We start from the raw sequence: 17,761 nt of genomic DNA on the forward strand, positions 1-17,761 counted from the left end.
CACCCCAACCCCACCTCTACTCAATGCCAGGGTTAGGAAGCTGAGTTAGGAAAGGTAGGCTGCCGTGTGTTTCATGCTGTTACGGTTTAAGGTCTAAACTCAGCTGGGCCTTCGGTTCTGCTTCATCTCCTGTTGTTTGTGCTTCGTCGGCTCCCTTCACCAGGCCCTGCAATGGGCCTAAACCCTCCACCTTCCCTGCCCCGCTCACCTCCAGCAGTAAACTCACCTGTGATTCATAGACAAAATCAGTGCCGTTAGGGGTGGACTCCTGCAGCTTCCCTCCTTCCCTCAACTAACTTATCTTCAAGGGAAGCCTCTCCTCCTATCCAACCAGTTTTCGAAGGAGAGGTTCCTCTCTCTCTCCTCTTTCAGACCGCTCCCTCCTTTGCTCTTGCACCCCCTCCAGGAGTTCTCTCAGGTGTCTCTTTTTCCAGTATGTTCAGCCTTCCCCCTCTCTGCTGGGTCCTTTCAGCATATAAACAAGGTAAGGTCTTTCCTCTCCTTCATGTCATTTCCATCCATAATTGTCCTAGATGTCAGAAATTTCCAAGCACCAGTCCCTGAACTCTTCCTAAGTAGTGATGAAATCTCACTAATTCATGATAAAAAGTTGAGCAAATAAGGATAATATAGGGAGTTTCTCATTAAACTAAAGTAATTCAATTTAAATGATTTTTTGTTCTGAAATTATGACTTTTTTTTAAATGTTCTGTTATTCTTTGTATAGGAGGCCCTCTGCATCTGTGGGTTCCATATCCTCGGATACAGAAGGCCGACTGTACCACACCATTTAATACAAGGGACTTGAGCACCCGTAGAGCTTGATATCCTTTGGGGGTCCTGGAACAGATCCCCCAAGGATCCCCAGGGATGACTGTATGCCACCTATCAGAAGTGTGAAGACTTCACTTGAGCAACGAACAACCCTCTTTGCTGTAAGACGTTGAGATTTGGGGCTTCTTTTTTACTGTGCATAACCTAGCCAAGAAGTCCTCAAACTCTTTGGTCTCTGAACATCTCTACACTCTTTACACTCTTAAAGACTATTAAGGACCTGTATTGACTGTGTTTCTTTACTTTCTGTCTTCTCAATGCTCTGGCAGCTGGGACCTTGCTAGTGCAGGAGAGACTGCTCCTTTGAGGACTAGCTAATTCCTAGAGATGACAAACTCCCCCCTTGTGAATATACCTTTCATGTGCAAGCTAACCAATCCAAAACCATACCCCTCCGCCCCCATTACCACCCCCTTTACCCAGCTCTCACAGGGCTCTTATACTTTGGGCCAATACAGCGATATGTTGTTTTACTGCACTTCACAGATACTGCATTTTTTACAGATTGAAGACTTGTGAAAAACCTGCATTGAGCAAGTCTATTGGTGCCATTTTTCCAGCAGCATTAGTTTTTAATTAAGATATGTACATTGTTTTCTTAGACATAATGCTATTGCACACTTAATAGACTACAGCATAGTGTAAACATAATGTTTATATGTACTGGAAACCAAAAAATTCGTGTGACTTGCCTTATTGCCCCATTTGCTTTATTGCAATAGTCTGGAACCAAACCAGCAGTATCTCCGAGGTATGCCTGTGCTCACCTGTCCTGGTCACCTCAGGGCCAGATCCAGGAAACCCTAGGACAGCCCCTACACCTAAGAGCCTGCTGAAATTATTCAAACTAGCCAACCCTAAACCTGCTTACCCTGCCTTGCCTGTTCCTTTCTGCGAAAACCACAATAAGGCTCTCACCCATGCTTTCCCCTCACTCCTTCAACCTTCTGACTGACTAGTGCTTCCCGGGTGGCCCTGTGCGGCCCTGTGTGACATGGCAGGCCTCCTACTCTTGGGAACAGACTTCCCTTTAGTGACAGTCATCTCCTGGTCTATTGACCTAACCATACCTAAGTAATAATAAAGCCAACATTTTAAAACAGGACCTCAGTGGGCTTTTGTTTATGTGGGTTCTATATATTGATATTTACTGTTTTAGATATTAAAACTGAGAAATTTTAAAAATATGTAAATGAATCCATTATACATTAGCATAGTAATATCTTAATGAAAAATATATTTTCTAGAACAAAAAAATAGCTGTGAGAAGAGTAGCACTGTTTCAGTTTTTACAAATCTCTTTAATGTCTGGCTAAGCAGAATAAAGCTGGATTTTGGGGTCTGCTTCTGCATTCAAAGAGCTGCAGTATCACATTCTGGAAAACTCCACAATACACTCATAAGAGATTGAGAATGAAAAAGGCAAATAACATTTTAGCATTTAATCATTGATTTTGAAACTGACCTCATAGACCCACGGAAAATGTCCCCAGACCACACTTCGAGAATGCTAACCTACACAATATTGACTAATACAAACAAGTTTTTTAGAATTTAATTTTTTTCCAGTTGTATTGAGATATAAATGACATAGAGTACTGTATAAGTTTAGGTGTCCAGCATAGTGATTTGACTTACATACATCATGAAATGATTATCATGGTAAGTTTAATGAGTATCCATCATCTCATATAAACACAAAATTAAAGAAATAGGGAAAAAAACATTTTTTCCTTATGATGAGAACTCTTAGGATTACTCTCTTAACAACTGTGATATGTATAGTACAGCAGTGTTAATTATCTTTATCACGTTGTACATTACATCTCTAGTACTTATTTATCTTAGGACTGGAAGTTTTGTAACTTTTGACTGCCTTCACCCAATACCCCACCCACACCCGTGCCTCTAGTAACCACAAATCTGATCTCTTTTTCCATGAGTCTGTTTGTTTGCTTTTGAAGTATAATTGACCTACAACACTATGTTAATTCCTGATATATAACATAGTGAATCAATATTTCTATACATTTCAAATTGATCACCACGATAAGTCTAGTTACCATCTGTCACCATACAAAGATATTACATAATTGTTTACTATTTTCCCCACACTGTACATTTCATACCCATGACTCATTTATTTTGTAACTAGAAATGTGTACCTCAGTCCCCCTCACCTATGTCTTATCTCCCCCTCAACTCCTCCCCTTGGCAACGACATGTTTGTTCTCTGTATCTATGACTCTGTTATGTTTGTTCATTTGTTTTGTTTTTTAGATTCCACATGTAAGTGATATCATAATTTGTCTTTCTCTGACTTATTTCACTTAGCATAATACCCTCTAGACCATCCATGTTATCACAAATGGCAAGGTTTCATTCTTTTTATGGCTGAGTAATATTCCACTGTGTGTGTGTGTGTGTGTGTATGTGTGTATCCATTCATCTGTTGATGGGCACTTAGGTTGCTTCCATATCTTAACTATTGTAAATGATGCTGCTCTGAACATAGGGTTGCATATATCTTTTCTAATTACTGTTTTTATTTGCTTTGGATAAATATCCAGAAGTGGAATTACTGGATCATATGGTAGTTCTATTTTTAATTTTTTGAGCAATTTCCATAATGTTTTCCATAGTGGCTACACCAATTTACATTCCTACCAACAGTGCACAAGGGTTCTTTTTCCAATCCTTGCCAATACTTGTTACTTGTTGTCTTTCTGATAATAGTCATTCTGACAGATATAAAGGGGATATTTCATTGTGATTTTGGTTTGCATTTCCCTGATGATTAGTGATGTTGAGCATCTTTTCATGTGTCTGTTGGCCATCTGCATATTTTCTTTGGAAAAATGTCTATTCAGATCCTCTGTCCATTTTTTAATTGGGTTGTTTTTTTGATGTTGAGTTGTATGAATTCTTTGTATATTTTGGATATCAACCCCTTATCAGCTACAGTAAGTCCCCTGCTTACAAACAAGTTCCTTTCTGAGAGTGCATTCATAAGCCCAATTTGTTCGTAAGTCCAGCAAAATTAGCCTAGGTACCCAACTAACACAATCGGCTATATAGTACTGTACTATAATAGGTTTATAGTACCTTTCACACAAATAATACATAAAAAACAAACAAAAAAAATAAAGAAAACATTTTTAATCTTACAGTATGTTTCCTTGAAAAGTACAGTAGTACAGTACAACAGCTGGCATCGAGGGAACAGGCAAGAAGAGTTACTGACTGGAAGAGGGGGAGGAGGTGGGAGAGGGTAGAGCTGAAGGATCGTCAGCAGTAGAAGACTGAGGGCAAGCTGCAGTTTCACTCATGCCTGATGTTGATGGAACGCACATTCACACCTTTGAAAGTTCAAAACTTGAAGGCTTGTATGTAGGGGACTTACTGTATGTCATTTGCAAGTATCTTCTCCCATTTAGTAGGCGGCCTTTTCATTTAGTTGATAGTTTCCTTATGTGAAAAGTTTTTAATTTGATGTAGTCCCATTTGTTTATTTTTGCTTTTGTTTCCCTTGCCTGTGGAGACATATTCAAAAACAATATTACTAAGACCAATGTCAAAGAGTATACTTCTTACTTTTTCTTTTAGAAGTATTTTTTTTTTAAAGTTATACACTTTATTTATTTATTTATTTATTTATTTATTTATGGCTGTGTTGGGTCTTCGTTTCTGTGCGAGGGCTTTCTCTAGTTGCGGCAAGTGGGGGCCACTCTTCATCGCGGTGCGCGGGCCTCTCATTATTGCGGCCTCTCCTGTTGCGGAGCACAGGCTCCAGACGCGCAGGCTCAGTAGCTGTGGCCCACGGGCCCAGCCGCTCAGCGGCATGTGGGATCTTCCCAGACCAGGGCCCGAACCCGTGTCCCCTGCATTGGCAGGCAGACTCTCAACCACTGCGCCACCAGGGAAGCCCACTTTTAGAAGTTTTATGGTTACAGGTCTTACATTTATATCTTTAATGCATTTGAGTTTATTTTTGTGCATGGTGTGAGTTGTCCAGTTTGCTTCTTTTGCATGTAACTGACCAATTTTCCCAACACCATTTATTGAAGAAACTGTCTTTTCCCCATTGTATATTCTTTCCTCCTTTGTTGTAGATTAATTGCCCATATAACTGTGGGTTCATTTCTGGGCTGTCTTTTCTTTTCTACTAATTTATATGTCTGTTTTTGTGCCAGTACCATGCTGTTTGGATTACTGGAGCTTTGTAGTATAGTTTAAAACCAGAGATTGTGATCTCTCCAGCTTTGTTCTTCTTTCTCAATATTGTTTTGGCTATTTGGAGTCTTTTGTGTTTCCAGAAATTTTTTTAAATTATTTGTTCTAGTTCTGTGAAAAATGCCATTAGTATTTTGATAGGGATTGCATTGAATCTGTAGATTGCCTTGGGTAGTATGGTCATTTTTAACAATATTAATTCTCCCAATCCATGAGCATGATATATCTTTCCATCAGTTTGTGTCATCTTCAGTTTCTTCAGTGACAAGTTGGTTGTTTAGTAGCGTATTATTTAGCCTCCACATGTTTATGTCTTTTGCAGTCTTTTTTCTTGAAGTTGATTTCTAGTCTCACAGTGTTGTGGTCAGAAAAGTTGCTTGATAGGATGTCAATCTTTTTAAACTTACTGAGACTTGTTTTGTGGCCTACAATATGACCTATCCTGGAGAACATTACATGGACACTTGAAAAGAATGTGTATTCTGCTGCTTTTGGATGGAATGTTCTATGTATACTTGTTAAGTTCACTTTGTCTAATGTGCTGTTTTAGGTCAGTGTTTCCTTATTGATTTTTTATCTAGATGATCTGTCCATTGATGTAAGCAGGGTTTTAAATTCCCCCATTATTACTGTGTTATTGTCAATTTCTCTTTTTATGTCTGTTAATATTTGGTTTATGTATTTAGGTACTCTTATGTTGGGTGCATATATATTTAAAATTATCATATTTTCTTCTTAGATTGATCCCCTTATCATTCTGTAATGCCCTTCTTTGTCTCTTGTTATGATCTATCTTGTCTGAAATAAGTATTGCTACACCCTGGCTTCCTTTTTGTTTCCATTTGCATGAAATAGCTTTTTTCATTCCCTCACTTTCAGTTCGTGTGTGTCTTTAGATCTCTTGTAGAGAGCATATATTTGCGTCTTGTTTTGTATCTATTCAGCCACTCTTTTATTTTTAAATTTAATTAATTTATTTATTTATTTATGGCTGTGTTGGGTCTTTGTTTCTGTGCGAGGGCTTTCTCTAGTTACGGCAAGTGGGGGCCACTCTTCATCGCGGTGCGCAGGCCTCTCACTTTCGCGGCCTCTCTTGTTGCAGAGCACAGGCTCCAGACACGCAGGCTCAGTAATTGTGGCTCATGGACCTAGTTGCTCCACGGCATGTGGGATCTTCCCAGACCAGGGCTCGAACCTGTGTCCCCTGCATTGGCAGGCAGATTCTCAACCACTGCGCCACCAGGGAAGCCCCACTCTGTCTTTTGATTGGAGCATTTAGTCCATTTACATGTAAAGTGATTATTGATAGGTATGTACTTATTGCAATTTTGTTAATTGTACGGGGGTTATTTTTGTAGTTCTTTTTTGTTCCTTTCTTCTTCTTTTGCTCTCTTTCCTTGTGATTTGATGACTATCTTTAGAGTTATGTTTGGATTTCTTCCCCTTTTTTTGGTGTGTGTATTATTATAGATTTTTGATTTGTGGTTACCATGAGGTTTATATATAGCAATCTATATATTTACCTGATTGTTTTAAGTTGCCAATCTCTCAAGTTCAAACACATTTTTAAAACCTGGGATTTTTACTCCCAGTCCTCATGTTTACTGTTTTTGACATCATGTTTTACATCCTTTTGTTTTGTGTATTCCTTAACTACTTATTGTGGATATAGATGATTTTACTACTTTTGTCTTTTAATGTTCCTACTAGCTTTATAAGTAATTGATTTACTACCACTACTGTACATTTGTCATTACCAATGAGATTTTTCCTTTCATAATTTTCATGTTTCTAGTTGTGGCCTTTTCTTTCCTGCTTAGAGAAGTCCCTTTAACATTTCTTGTAAGGCTGTTTCAAGGTGATGAACTCTTTTAGCTTTTGCTTGTTTGTAAAACTTTTGATCTCCCTTTCAAATCTGAATGATAGCCTTGAGGGGTAGAGTATTCTTGGTCATAGGTTTTTTGTTTCATCACTTTAAATATATCATATCACTCCCTTCTGGCCTGCAGAGTTTCTGCTGAAAAGTCAGTTGATAGTCTTAGGGGAGTTCCCTTGTATGTAATTTGTTGTTTTTTCTCTTGCTATTTTTAATATTCTCTCTTTAATTTCTGCCGTTTTAATTACAATGTATCTTAGTATGGTCCTCTTTCAGTTGATCCTGTTTGGGACTCTGTGATTTCTGGACCCGAACGTCTGTTTCCTTTCCCAGGTTAGGGAAGTTTTCAGCTGTTATGTCTTCAAATATGTTATCTGCCCCTTTCTCTCTCTTCTCCTTCTGGGACCCCTATAATATGAATGTTAGTATGCCTGATATTGTACCAGAGGTCTCTTAAGCTGTTGTCATCTCTTTTTATTCATTTTTCTTTTTTTCTGTTCAGTTCGAGTGATTTCAACTACTCTCTCTTTTAGTTTGTTGATCCATTCCTCTGTATCATCTAATCTACTGTTCATTCTTTCTAGTGTAGTTTTTATTTCACTTATTGTATTCTTAAGCTCCATTTCATCTTTCTTTATTTTTCCTTTTTGTTAAACTTCTCACTGTATTTGTTTATTCTTCTCCCAAGTTCTTCGAGCATCTTTCTGTTTTTTTTTTTTTTTTTTTTTTTTTTTTGCCTATGCCATGCAGCATGTGGGATCTTAGTTCCCTGACTAGGGATTGAACATGCGCACTTTGCAGTGGAAGTGTGGAGTTTTAACCACTGGACCACCAGGGAAGTCCCTCGAACATCTTTATGATCAGTACTTTTGAACTTTTTATTGTGTTGATTACCTAGCTCCATTTCTCTTAGTTCTTCTTCTGGGGTTTTATCTTATTCCTTTGTTTGGAACATATTTCTCTGTTGCCTCATTTTGCCTAATTCTCTGTTTTTATTTCTATAGGTTGGTTACTTTTCCCAATCTTGATGAGTGGCCATTTGTAGGAGATGTCCTATGCATTTCAGCAGTGCACTCCCCTCTGGTCACCAGAGCTATATGCTCTCGGAGTGCTCCCTATGTAGGCTCTGTGGGCCCATTACTCTGAACTCTTTCTCAGGTAGATTGCCTATCTCCACTTCACTTGGTTCTTCTTCTGAGGTTTTATCTTATTCCTTTGTCTGAAACATAGTCCTCTGTCACCTCATTTTTTCTGAGTTGCTATTTGTATTTTATATATGTGGTAGATTAGTCACGTTTCTCAACCTTGGAGAAGTGGCCTTTTATAGGAGATGTCCTATGCATCCCAGCAGTGCACTCCCATCTCATTACCCAAGCTATATGCTTGGTGGTTCCCCCTAAGAGGGCTGCATGGGTCCTTCTGTTGTGTTAGGCTGACTATGTGGGCGGTCTGGTAGGTTTGGTTGGCCCCTAGTCCAGTTGGTTGCCAGGCCCTGCCTTCTGTGGATGCTGTTGGCTGCTGTTTAGTGGTGCCTGGTTACAAGGCAGCTGGTTGCAGAACCCTAGGTGGCCCCAGGGCTAGTGTTGGCTCAGTGGTGGGCAGAGTCAGGGTCCAAAAGACTGGGGTGGTTGCCCACCCACTTGCAGGTGAAGCCAGATCCTGCAGTTAGTGCCAAACTACTTGCAGGCAGATCTGGTTCCTGGAATCTGGCTGCAGGCCTAGGGATCCCAGAGCTTGTTTCAGATTGTTGGGAGGGGGAAATTTCCTGACACAGTTGTGTATGGGGTCCAGGATGTTCCAGAGATTGCACTGACCTGCTAATGGGCAGGGCCGGGGTTCAGCTGGTTCCAGGGTAGGCTCTGGCTTGCTGCTGGTAGGCTCAGTCTGCAGGCTGTGGGATCATAGTTTTCTGCTGCTGGTGTCTGCCCTCTGAGTGAAGCTGGTCTAGAGGCTAGTGCAGGCTTGCTGGTAGGAAGGCCAGTGCCTGCCCACTGGTGGGTGGAGTTGGATCTTGGCCCACTGGTGGGCAGGGTCATGTCTAAGGGTATTTCTAGAGATGGCTGTGGGCTCAGGAAGTCTTAAGGCAGCCTATCTGCTGATGGTTAGTGCTGTGTCCCCACCCAGTTAGTTATTTGGCCTGAGGTGTCCCAGCACTTGTGCCTATAGGCTGTTGGGTGGGGCCAGGTCTTGGCATTAATGAACCAAGATGGTAGCCACCAACAGCAGTGTTCAGGTGTTTGAGTGTCCCCCAGTATGTCTGCCACCAGTGTCTATGCCCCCAGGGTGAGCCATAGCTGCTCCCTGCCTCTCTAGAAAACTCTCCAAGACCAGCAGGTAGGTCTGGCCCAGGCTTCTATCAAATTACCTAGCCCGGGGTCCCAGTGCATATGGGATTTTGCATGCCCCCTTTAAGAGTGAAGTCTCTATTTCCCCCAGTCCTGTGGGGCTCCTGCAATTAAGCCCCCCTGGCCTTCAAAGCCAAATGCTCTGGGGGCTCCTCTTCCTGGTGCTGAACCTGACACGGGGAGCTTGACATGGGGCTCAGAACTCTCACTTCCATTGAAGAACCTCTGCAATATTATTATTCTCCAGTTTGTGAGTTGCCCACACAGAGGGAATGAGATTTAATTATATCGTGAGTCCACCCCTCCTACCTGTGTCGTTGTGGTTCCTTCTTCTTTTTTTTTAAATTTCTTTGTTTTATTTATTTATTTTTGGCTGCATTGGGTCTTCGTTGCTGTGCACGGGCTTCCTCTAGTCACAGCAAGCAGGGGCTACTCTTCATTGCAGTGTGCGGGCTTCTCATTGCGGTGGCTTCTCTTGTTGTGGAGCACAGGCTCTAGGTGTGCGGGCTTCAGTAGTTGTGGCTCATGGGCTCTAGAGCGCAGGCTCAGTAGTTGTGGCGCACGGGCTTAGTTGCTCCACGGCATCTGGGATCTTCCTGGACCAGGGCTTGGACCTGTGTCCCCTGCACTGGCAGGTGGATTCTTAACCACTGCACCACCAGGGAAGTCCCGTGGTTCCTTCTTTATGTCTTTAATTGTAGAAGATCTTTTCTGGTGGGCTTTTGCATCGATGATTGTTCTGCAGATAGTTGTGATTTTTGTGTGCTTGTGAGAGGAAGTAAGCTCAGGGTTTTTCTATTTTGCCATCTTGGCTGCTCTGTTCTTCCTCATCATAAAAGGCCACCAACCTTATTGGATTAGGGACCCACCCTTATAATCTCATTTAACCTTACTTATCTCCCTAAAGGCCCTGTCTCTAAATACAGTCACATTGGTCATAGGGCTTCAACCTATGAATTTTAGACTGGGGCAGGGGACACAATTCAGCGCATAACAGGAGGTGAAAATTGAAAACAGTGAGTGTGAGGGGAAAAATAACCAAGGCAAAGTGATATAATGTGTTACCAGGCTGGCTACCACTTCATACAAAACTTCAAAAAAAGATAAAGAAAAGGCTGGTCATTGCTTGGCACATTGGACTCTTCCAGAAGGGCTGCAAGAAAGAATTCCATCTCAGACTATTCCATGGTAGGAAGATGCTACCTGCCTGACTTCCCACCCCCCATCCCCGCCTCCTATTTCCTGTAAGTCAAGGTTCACCCCCATGGAAAGCTAACTCACCATATTACACGTGTGGTGTCATCAAGCCTTTCAGTGGCCACTCAGGAGGCTAGATTCCATTCTGCATGGTGTAGCATTTCATCCAAACCCAGAAGTTAGGGAGGGAAACAGCATGTGAGACTCCAAGCCTGGACCTTTAACTCAGACTTCAGCCAGTCTGACAAATGCAGCAAAAGTGGTGCTGGAGGGGGCACAGTCTAGGAGTTCAGCCATGTCTTTTGAAGGAAGGAGTCAGTTAAGACAGTCAGAGGTGTCTGATTCAGAACTACTACTGTTCTATCTAAGTACAGAGGTGGCTATCCTAAAGTCACAACATTTCCTGAAAGGAGCACAATCCTGAATGAAGGTCATTGGGAAAGTATATTTTGAAAGTCATAGAAACAATAATTACATTTTAAATGAAATGTAATGAAAGTATTTAATAACTGAATAATATAATTCATCCAATTTGAACCTTGACAGATGAGTCTTAGCCTAGAACAAATATTACATTTGATATACTCTGTATCCAACTGTTAATGCTTGTTACTACACTGTATCCTTCAGATTTGCTTAAAAACCAATGGAGTAAATTATACTATAGTTTATTTTTCGCATGAAACATGTGAAACATCAAATTGCTGTGAAAAGTGTGAGAACTCAAGATACATGCAGAATGGCAGTCAAATTGAGAGCTGTCTTATCTCATCCAGGTAATTTTTAATTAAAGTGACATTGGGAAATGAGAAGGGAGATGACATGGGTTATACTTATTACAGGCCATCATGCCCTTGCTGTTTTAAAGAACAAAAATATATGACCTCTACTAGTTGACACTCAATAATAAGGAATGTCATGACTGCCTGCCAAATAGTCTTAAATACTGAACTGTAGAACATCTTCATTGCCATTACATCTTTTATGAGCTTTCAAATTACTTATTCCTGTTGTATTCATTGTTAGTTTCTAGGTTTATCACATGCATGTGTGTGTGTTTGTGTGTGTTTTGTGTTTAGGGAATGGAGCAGTTATTTCAAGTGGCTTATGGGAAGAGAGCAGACATGCTTAGCCAACCATATTAAATCTGTCCAAAGAATTGAAAATGTATATATAAGTTGTCACCTCCAAAGTAAACTGGAGTCAATGACAGAGTAGACAGGGATAGCCAGGCAGGTATGTGTTAGGTGTGGCCACAGGAACAGCATTCCCAATGGCCTTAACATCTGTAAAGCATACCTACAAATTCTGTGAACCAGAGGCAGATAATTAAGATGATAGTTCTGACGGCCAGAAGTCACACAAAACTCTGAGATCCACACACAGTACATCACGTCTCCTCAGTTAGAAATTTGTTCTTTTACTGATACCCGAGCACCCATGACCTCCAACTATCAATCTGTAGCCCCATCTTCTCTATCAAGTTCCAGACCATATATTCTACCTCGAAGTTCCACCTCAAAATCATCATGCCTCAAACTGAATCTGTCACAAGTCTCACAAACCTGCCATTCCTTCTATATTTCCTATCCTAGTTGATGATATTGCAAGTCACTTATTCTCTTAAGTTAGCCATTTAATTCATCCTTTCATAAGTAGGTTTTGGTGGTCGGCACTGGGGATATAACAGTAAACACAGCGAAATCCCTTTCCTTATGAATCTTATATTGTACTGGTGAAATGGGCACTAGGTAAAACACACAGGGGGGTGTGTGTGCACGCACGTGTGCATGTGTGTGTGTTAGTGTCAAGCTCTATGGGAAAAAAAATAAAGCAGAGTAAAGGGATAGTGAATGACAAAATATGCTATTTTATATAGGTTATCAGAAAAGTCCCAGTTTTATTAAATTCCTCTCCCTTCTTCACCTCCTGTGTCCAATTGGTCATTAAACCCTGCCATTGATCTCCCTGCCCCTGGTGTCTCTCCTCCATCTCACTCCATTTTCCATGCTTCCATCCAAGTCATTCTTTTAAAATTCAAATGACTGTTCCTATTGACGATTATTGATGTGACGTTCCACTTTCTTCATGATTTGGTCCATCCTACCTTCTAAACTATAACATCTACACTCTTCAGTTGCCTGTGAGAATTAATTTCTCCACCTATATTGGTTCCAAATGTAGATAGGAATAAAACAGCTTTATCAATATTTGTTTTCCATTAGTCTCTCAATTATAATATGATCTCCTTTGGGTAAAGACTATACCATCATTCTTTATGTCCCCACACCTGGCCTGGTTCCTGGCACAGAGTTAGTAACAAGTAAATATTTGCTTGGTTCGTTTGAAGTGCAAAAAAAATTTCTATTGAAATTAAATTTTCTTCTTCTTCCAGTAGAAGCTAGCTCTGGCAGAATTTCAGAGTGTCTAATTGTTACCTGATTATCCAGAGCTTTATAACTGTTGCCCTTGGAGACATCCCAGCAGAGTGATATTATCTAGACCACCAGGTGATAGGAAATTTTGTTCCCCAGGTGTCATAATAATTCCTAGTGAGTCCTTCCCAGAATTTAGCTTTGTGAACTCCAGGTGAGCTTTGTCAGTTCTGCATGCACTCTGAAATTCTTGACAAAGGAGAGGGTGGAGGTTGACAGAGCCCGTGTTTTTGTAAAGCTCTCATCTTTCTGACGTTATCTAGGGCAGGGTAATAACTGAAGTGGTGACTTGACTGAGAAGACTCTTATATGAGGATTTTTGTTGTAGACTATGTCTTCTCCATAACCCAGTAGTGAACAGTGGTTAAAGACAAAAACCAAAATCAAAAAAACCCAAAGCAAAATAAAAAAAAAAAATTCTTGCTTTACTGTAATTCTGGTGACATCAGCAGAGAAAAGTTCAAAGCCAATTTTAATCATTCATATAGCATCCTCAAAAGATGAAAAATTAAACCAGCAGTTTACTATCTTCTAGAGATCACAGTGACATCAAAAATAGAACTCAGGTCTTCTGACTCCCAGTATGTATTTATTTTTTAAAGTAAATGTACATAGGAATTATTTGGATAAAATGTAAAAAGTACTTCAGATGGCCCTGTAATGACTTTAAGATACTAGGGGAAAACACTTTGAAAGCTAAATAAATTAATAGTGAATTTCAGATGTTTGTAAATTTAACTATTAGATAACTCTCATTTCTGTCCAACAAAATAAGCATTTAAAAATAAATATTAATAAATATCATTTACCCTTATGAACATATTAAACTTTGAATGTTTGAATGATTCTTCAATTATATTGATAGCAATTATTGATTTTTAGCAGGAGGAAGAACATTCCCTTAACTGAAACAAATAATGGAAAACTACCCATGGAGGGAAAATATATTTTTAGCTCAGGGATATGAGAGGTAGAAGATGTTTTTCAACTCAGTGTAGGTATTGGATCAATGCTATATTTGAAAGTTTTTAAAATTAAATTTATTTTATTTTTAATGATGTACAGTTGATTTACAATGTTGTGTTAGTTCCTGGTGTGTAACAAAGTGATTCAGTTATATATATATATATATATATATATATATATATATATATATATATATATATATATATATATATATATATATATATATTCTTTTTCATAGTCTTTTCCATTATAGGTGATTACAAGATATAGTTCCCTGTGCTATACAATAAATCCTTGTTGTTTATCTATTTTATATATAGTAGTTTGTATCTGCTAATCCCAAACTCCTGCTTTATCCCTCTTCCACCCCCTTTCCCCTTTGGTAACCATATGTTTGTTTTCTATGTCAGTGAGTCCATTTCTGTTTTGAAAATAAGTTCATTTGTATCATATTTTAGATTCCACATATAAGTGATATATGATATTTGTATTTCTCTGTTGGGCTTACTTCACTTAGTATGATCATTTCTAGGTCCATCCATGTTGCTATAAATGGCATTATTTCATTCTTTTTAATGGCTGAGTAATATTCCATTGTGTATCTGTGTGTGTGTATGTATGTGTGTGTGTGTATGTGTGTGTGTATATATGTGTATGTATATATATATATATATATATATATATATATATATATATATATATATATATATATATACCACATCTTCTTTATCCATTCATCCATCAGTGGACACTTCCGTTTCCTCCGTTTCTTGGCTGTTGTAAATAGTGCTGCTATGATCACTGGGGTGAGTGTATCTTTCCACATTAGTGTTTTCATCTTTTCTGGATATATACCTAGTAGTGGGATTGCTGGATCATATGGTAACTCTATTTTTAGTTTTTTAAGGAACCTCCATACTGTTCTCCATAGTGGCTGCACCAATTTACTTTCCCACCAACAGTGTAGGAAGATTCCCTTTTCTCCACACCCTCTCCAGCATTTGTTATTTGTAGACTTTTAAGATGATGGCCATTCTGACTGGTGTGAGGTAAGATCTCGTAATTTTGATTTGCATTTCTCTAATAATTAGTGATGTTGAACGTCTTTTCATGTGCTGTTGGCCGTCTATATGTCTACTTTGGAGAAATGTCTGTTTAGGTCTTCTGTCCATTTTTTGATTGCGTTGTTTGTTTTTCTGTTGAGTTGTATGATCTGCTTGTATAGTTTGGAAATTAATCCCTTGTCAGTTGCATCATTTGCATATATTTTCTGCCAGTGTGTAGGTTGACTTTTCATTTTGTTTATGGTTTCCTTTGCTGTGCAAAGCTTATAAGTTTGATTAGGTCCCATTTGTTTAATTTTGCTTTTATTTCTGTTGCCTTGGGAGACTGACCAAGAAAACATTGCTATGATTTATGTCAGAGAATGTTTTGCCTATGTTCTCTTCTAGGAGTTTTATAGTGCCCTGTCTTATATTTAAGTCTTTAAGTCATTTTGAGTTTATTTTTGTTATGGTGTGAGGATGTGTTCTAACTTCGTTGATTTACATGCGGCTGTCCAGCTTTCCCAGCACCACTTACTGAAGAGACTCTTTTCTCCACTGTATATTCTTGCCTTCTTTATCGAAGATTAATTGACCATAGGTGTGTGGGTTTATTTCTGGGCTCTCTATTCTGCTCCATTGATCCATATGTCTGTTTTTGTGCCAGTAACATGGTGTTTTGATTACTGGAGCTTTGTAGTATTGTCTGAAGTCTGGGAGGGTTATGCCTCCTACTTCATTCTTTTTCCTCAGGATTGCTTTGGCAATTCTGGGTCTTTTATGGTTCCATATAAATTTTAGGATTATTTGTTCTAGTTCTGTGAAAAATGTCATGGGTAATTTGATAGGGATTGCATTAAATCTGTAGATTGCTTTGGGTAGTATGGTCATTTTAACTATTTTAATTCTTCCAGTCCAAGAGCATGGGATATCTTTCCATTTCTTTAAATCATCTTCAGTTTCCTTTATTAATGTTTTATAGTTCTCAGCATATAAGTTTTCACCTCCTCAGTCAGGCTTATTCATAAGTATTTTATTTTTTTGGATACGATTTTTAAAGGGATTGTTTTTTTACATTCCCCTTCTTTTAGTTTTTGCTTGTCTGAGAAATTCTTTATCTCTCCTTCTATTCTAAATGATAATCTTGCTGAGCAGAGTATCCTAGGTTGCAGGTTTTTCCCTTTCAGGACTTTGAATATATCTTGCCACTTCTCTCTTGCAATGGTTCTGTAGAGAAATCAGCTTATAGCCTTATGGGGATTCCCTTGTGACTAACTCTTTGTTTTTCTCTTGCTGCCTTTAGAATCTTCTCTTTACCTTCAACTTTTGCCATTTTAATTATAATATGTCTTGGTGTAGGTTTGTTTGGATTCATCTTGTTTTGGACCCTCTGTGCTTCCTGTACCTGGATATCTGTTTCCTTCTTTAGGTTTGGGAAGTTTTCAGCCATAATTTTTGCAAATACATTTTTGATCCCCTTTTCTCTTTCTTCTCCTTCTGGGATCACTATTATGCATAGATTGGCTTGCTTTATATTGTCCCATAGGTCTCACAATGCTTTCATTTTTTTTTTTTCATTTGTCTTTCTGTCAGCTGTTCTCATTGGGTGATTTCCATTATTTTATCTTCCAGATCACTTATTCATTGTTCTATATTATCTAGTTTGCTATTTATTGCCTTTAGCTTGGCTTTTGTCTCAGCAGATGAATTTTCTAATTTTTCTTGACTCCTCTTTATAGTTTCTAGCTCCTTGTTACCGTGATCTGCATTTCTATCTATAGACTTTCTTAATTCCTTCAGTATTTTTATTACCTCCATTTTGAACTTGTGATCCAGTAGGCTGGAGAGGTCTGTTTCACTGTTTGTTCTTTCTGGGGATTTCTCTTGTTCTTTTAATTGAGACTGGTTCCTCTGCTTCTTCATTTTTCTTATATTTCTCTGACTCTGAATTTACCTACTGTGTTCTTGAGGGTGTGGGAGCGTCCCTGTGTAACCTGCATGAGTCTTATATTTTTGGTGTGAAGACTGTTTTTAGTATGGATGCCTTCCACATCTTTCCTCAGTGTGTGCTGAGTGTTGTCTCCTTCATAGGGGGCTTGATTGGTGTTGTGGTGACGACAGCCTGCACTGGATGTTGAGTGGGGCCTCCTCTTTGCTCTGTGGTTGTCACAGCAGGGGCAGGGTGTGCTCCTTATTTGTTGAAGTATTAGCTCTCAGATCTGTTTCTGAGCTGCAGTTTGAGGTCGGTGGTACTGGAGTACTTCCACTGCAAGAGGAGCCACTGAGTATTCCTTCATAAGAGCTTTCCACCTGGAAGTGTGCTCTCTAGGGTTGCCTATCACCCATGCATGCTCACAAAGTATACTGCCCTTGGTCCCACCTCAGCTGTGGGAATTCTGGCAACCAACCTGGATGTCCCTTAGGCTCCGTGCTCACAAAGCCACCAGCACAAATATGTTGGTCAGGCACTGCAACCCACCATAGTTCTACCCCTTGGTGCTACGGAATCAGCCCATACCCCAGCTGCACCTCTGCATGCTTAGACTTGCAAAGCCTGCAGCTGCTAACACTAGACCCACCCTAGCCATGGGAGCACCAGTAATCCACTTGGATGTCCAATAGGTGCTAAGTTTACAAAGGCCCTGGCGGTGTAAATCACCAATGTCATACAGCTGTCGGGATATGGCTCTGCAGATTTTAGCCCTGCTTCAAAGTCACATGGACCCAGGGATCAGCTCAGACTTCAGCCCCACCTCTGCGTGTTGGCAACCCACTGGCACTTGCATGCTCCCAGAGCTTGTAGAGGCAGAGCCATGCCTGCTGTAGGCACAC

At 39.6% G+C, this 17,761-nt stretch overlaps 1 long non-coding RNA gene across 8 annotated transcripts in view; it reads left to right on the forward strand.

The window, feature by feature from the left end:
- Positions 1–17,761, forward strand: part of LOC309656700 — a 50,931-nt gene that overhangs the window by 15,520 nt on the left and 17,650 nt on the right. For 3 of the 8 annotated variants that reach the window (XR_014261487.1, XR_014261488.1, XR_014261489.1), the window contains exon 1: positions 293–935. The exons of the other annotated variants lie outside the window; for them this stretch is intronic. This is a non-coding gene — a long non-coding RNA (uncharacterized lncRNA). Of the gene's footprint in view, positions 1–292; positions 936–17,761 lie in introns of those variants that run through there. 8 annotated transcript variants of the gene reach the window in all.

This window comes from Balaenoptera physalus (assembly GCF_965194825.1).
Source record: "Balaenoptera physalus genome assembly, chromosome: 3".
Lineage (NCBI taxonomy): Eukaryota > Metazoa > Chordata > Mammalia > Artiodactyla > Balaenopteridae > Balaenoptera > Balaenoptera physalus.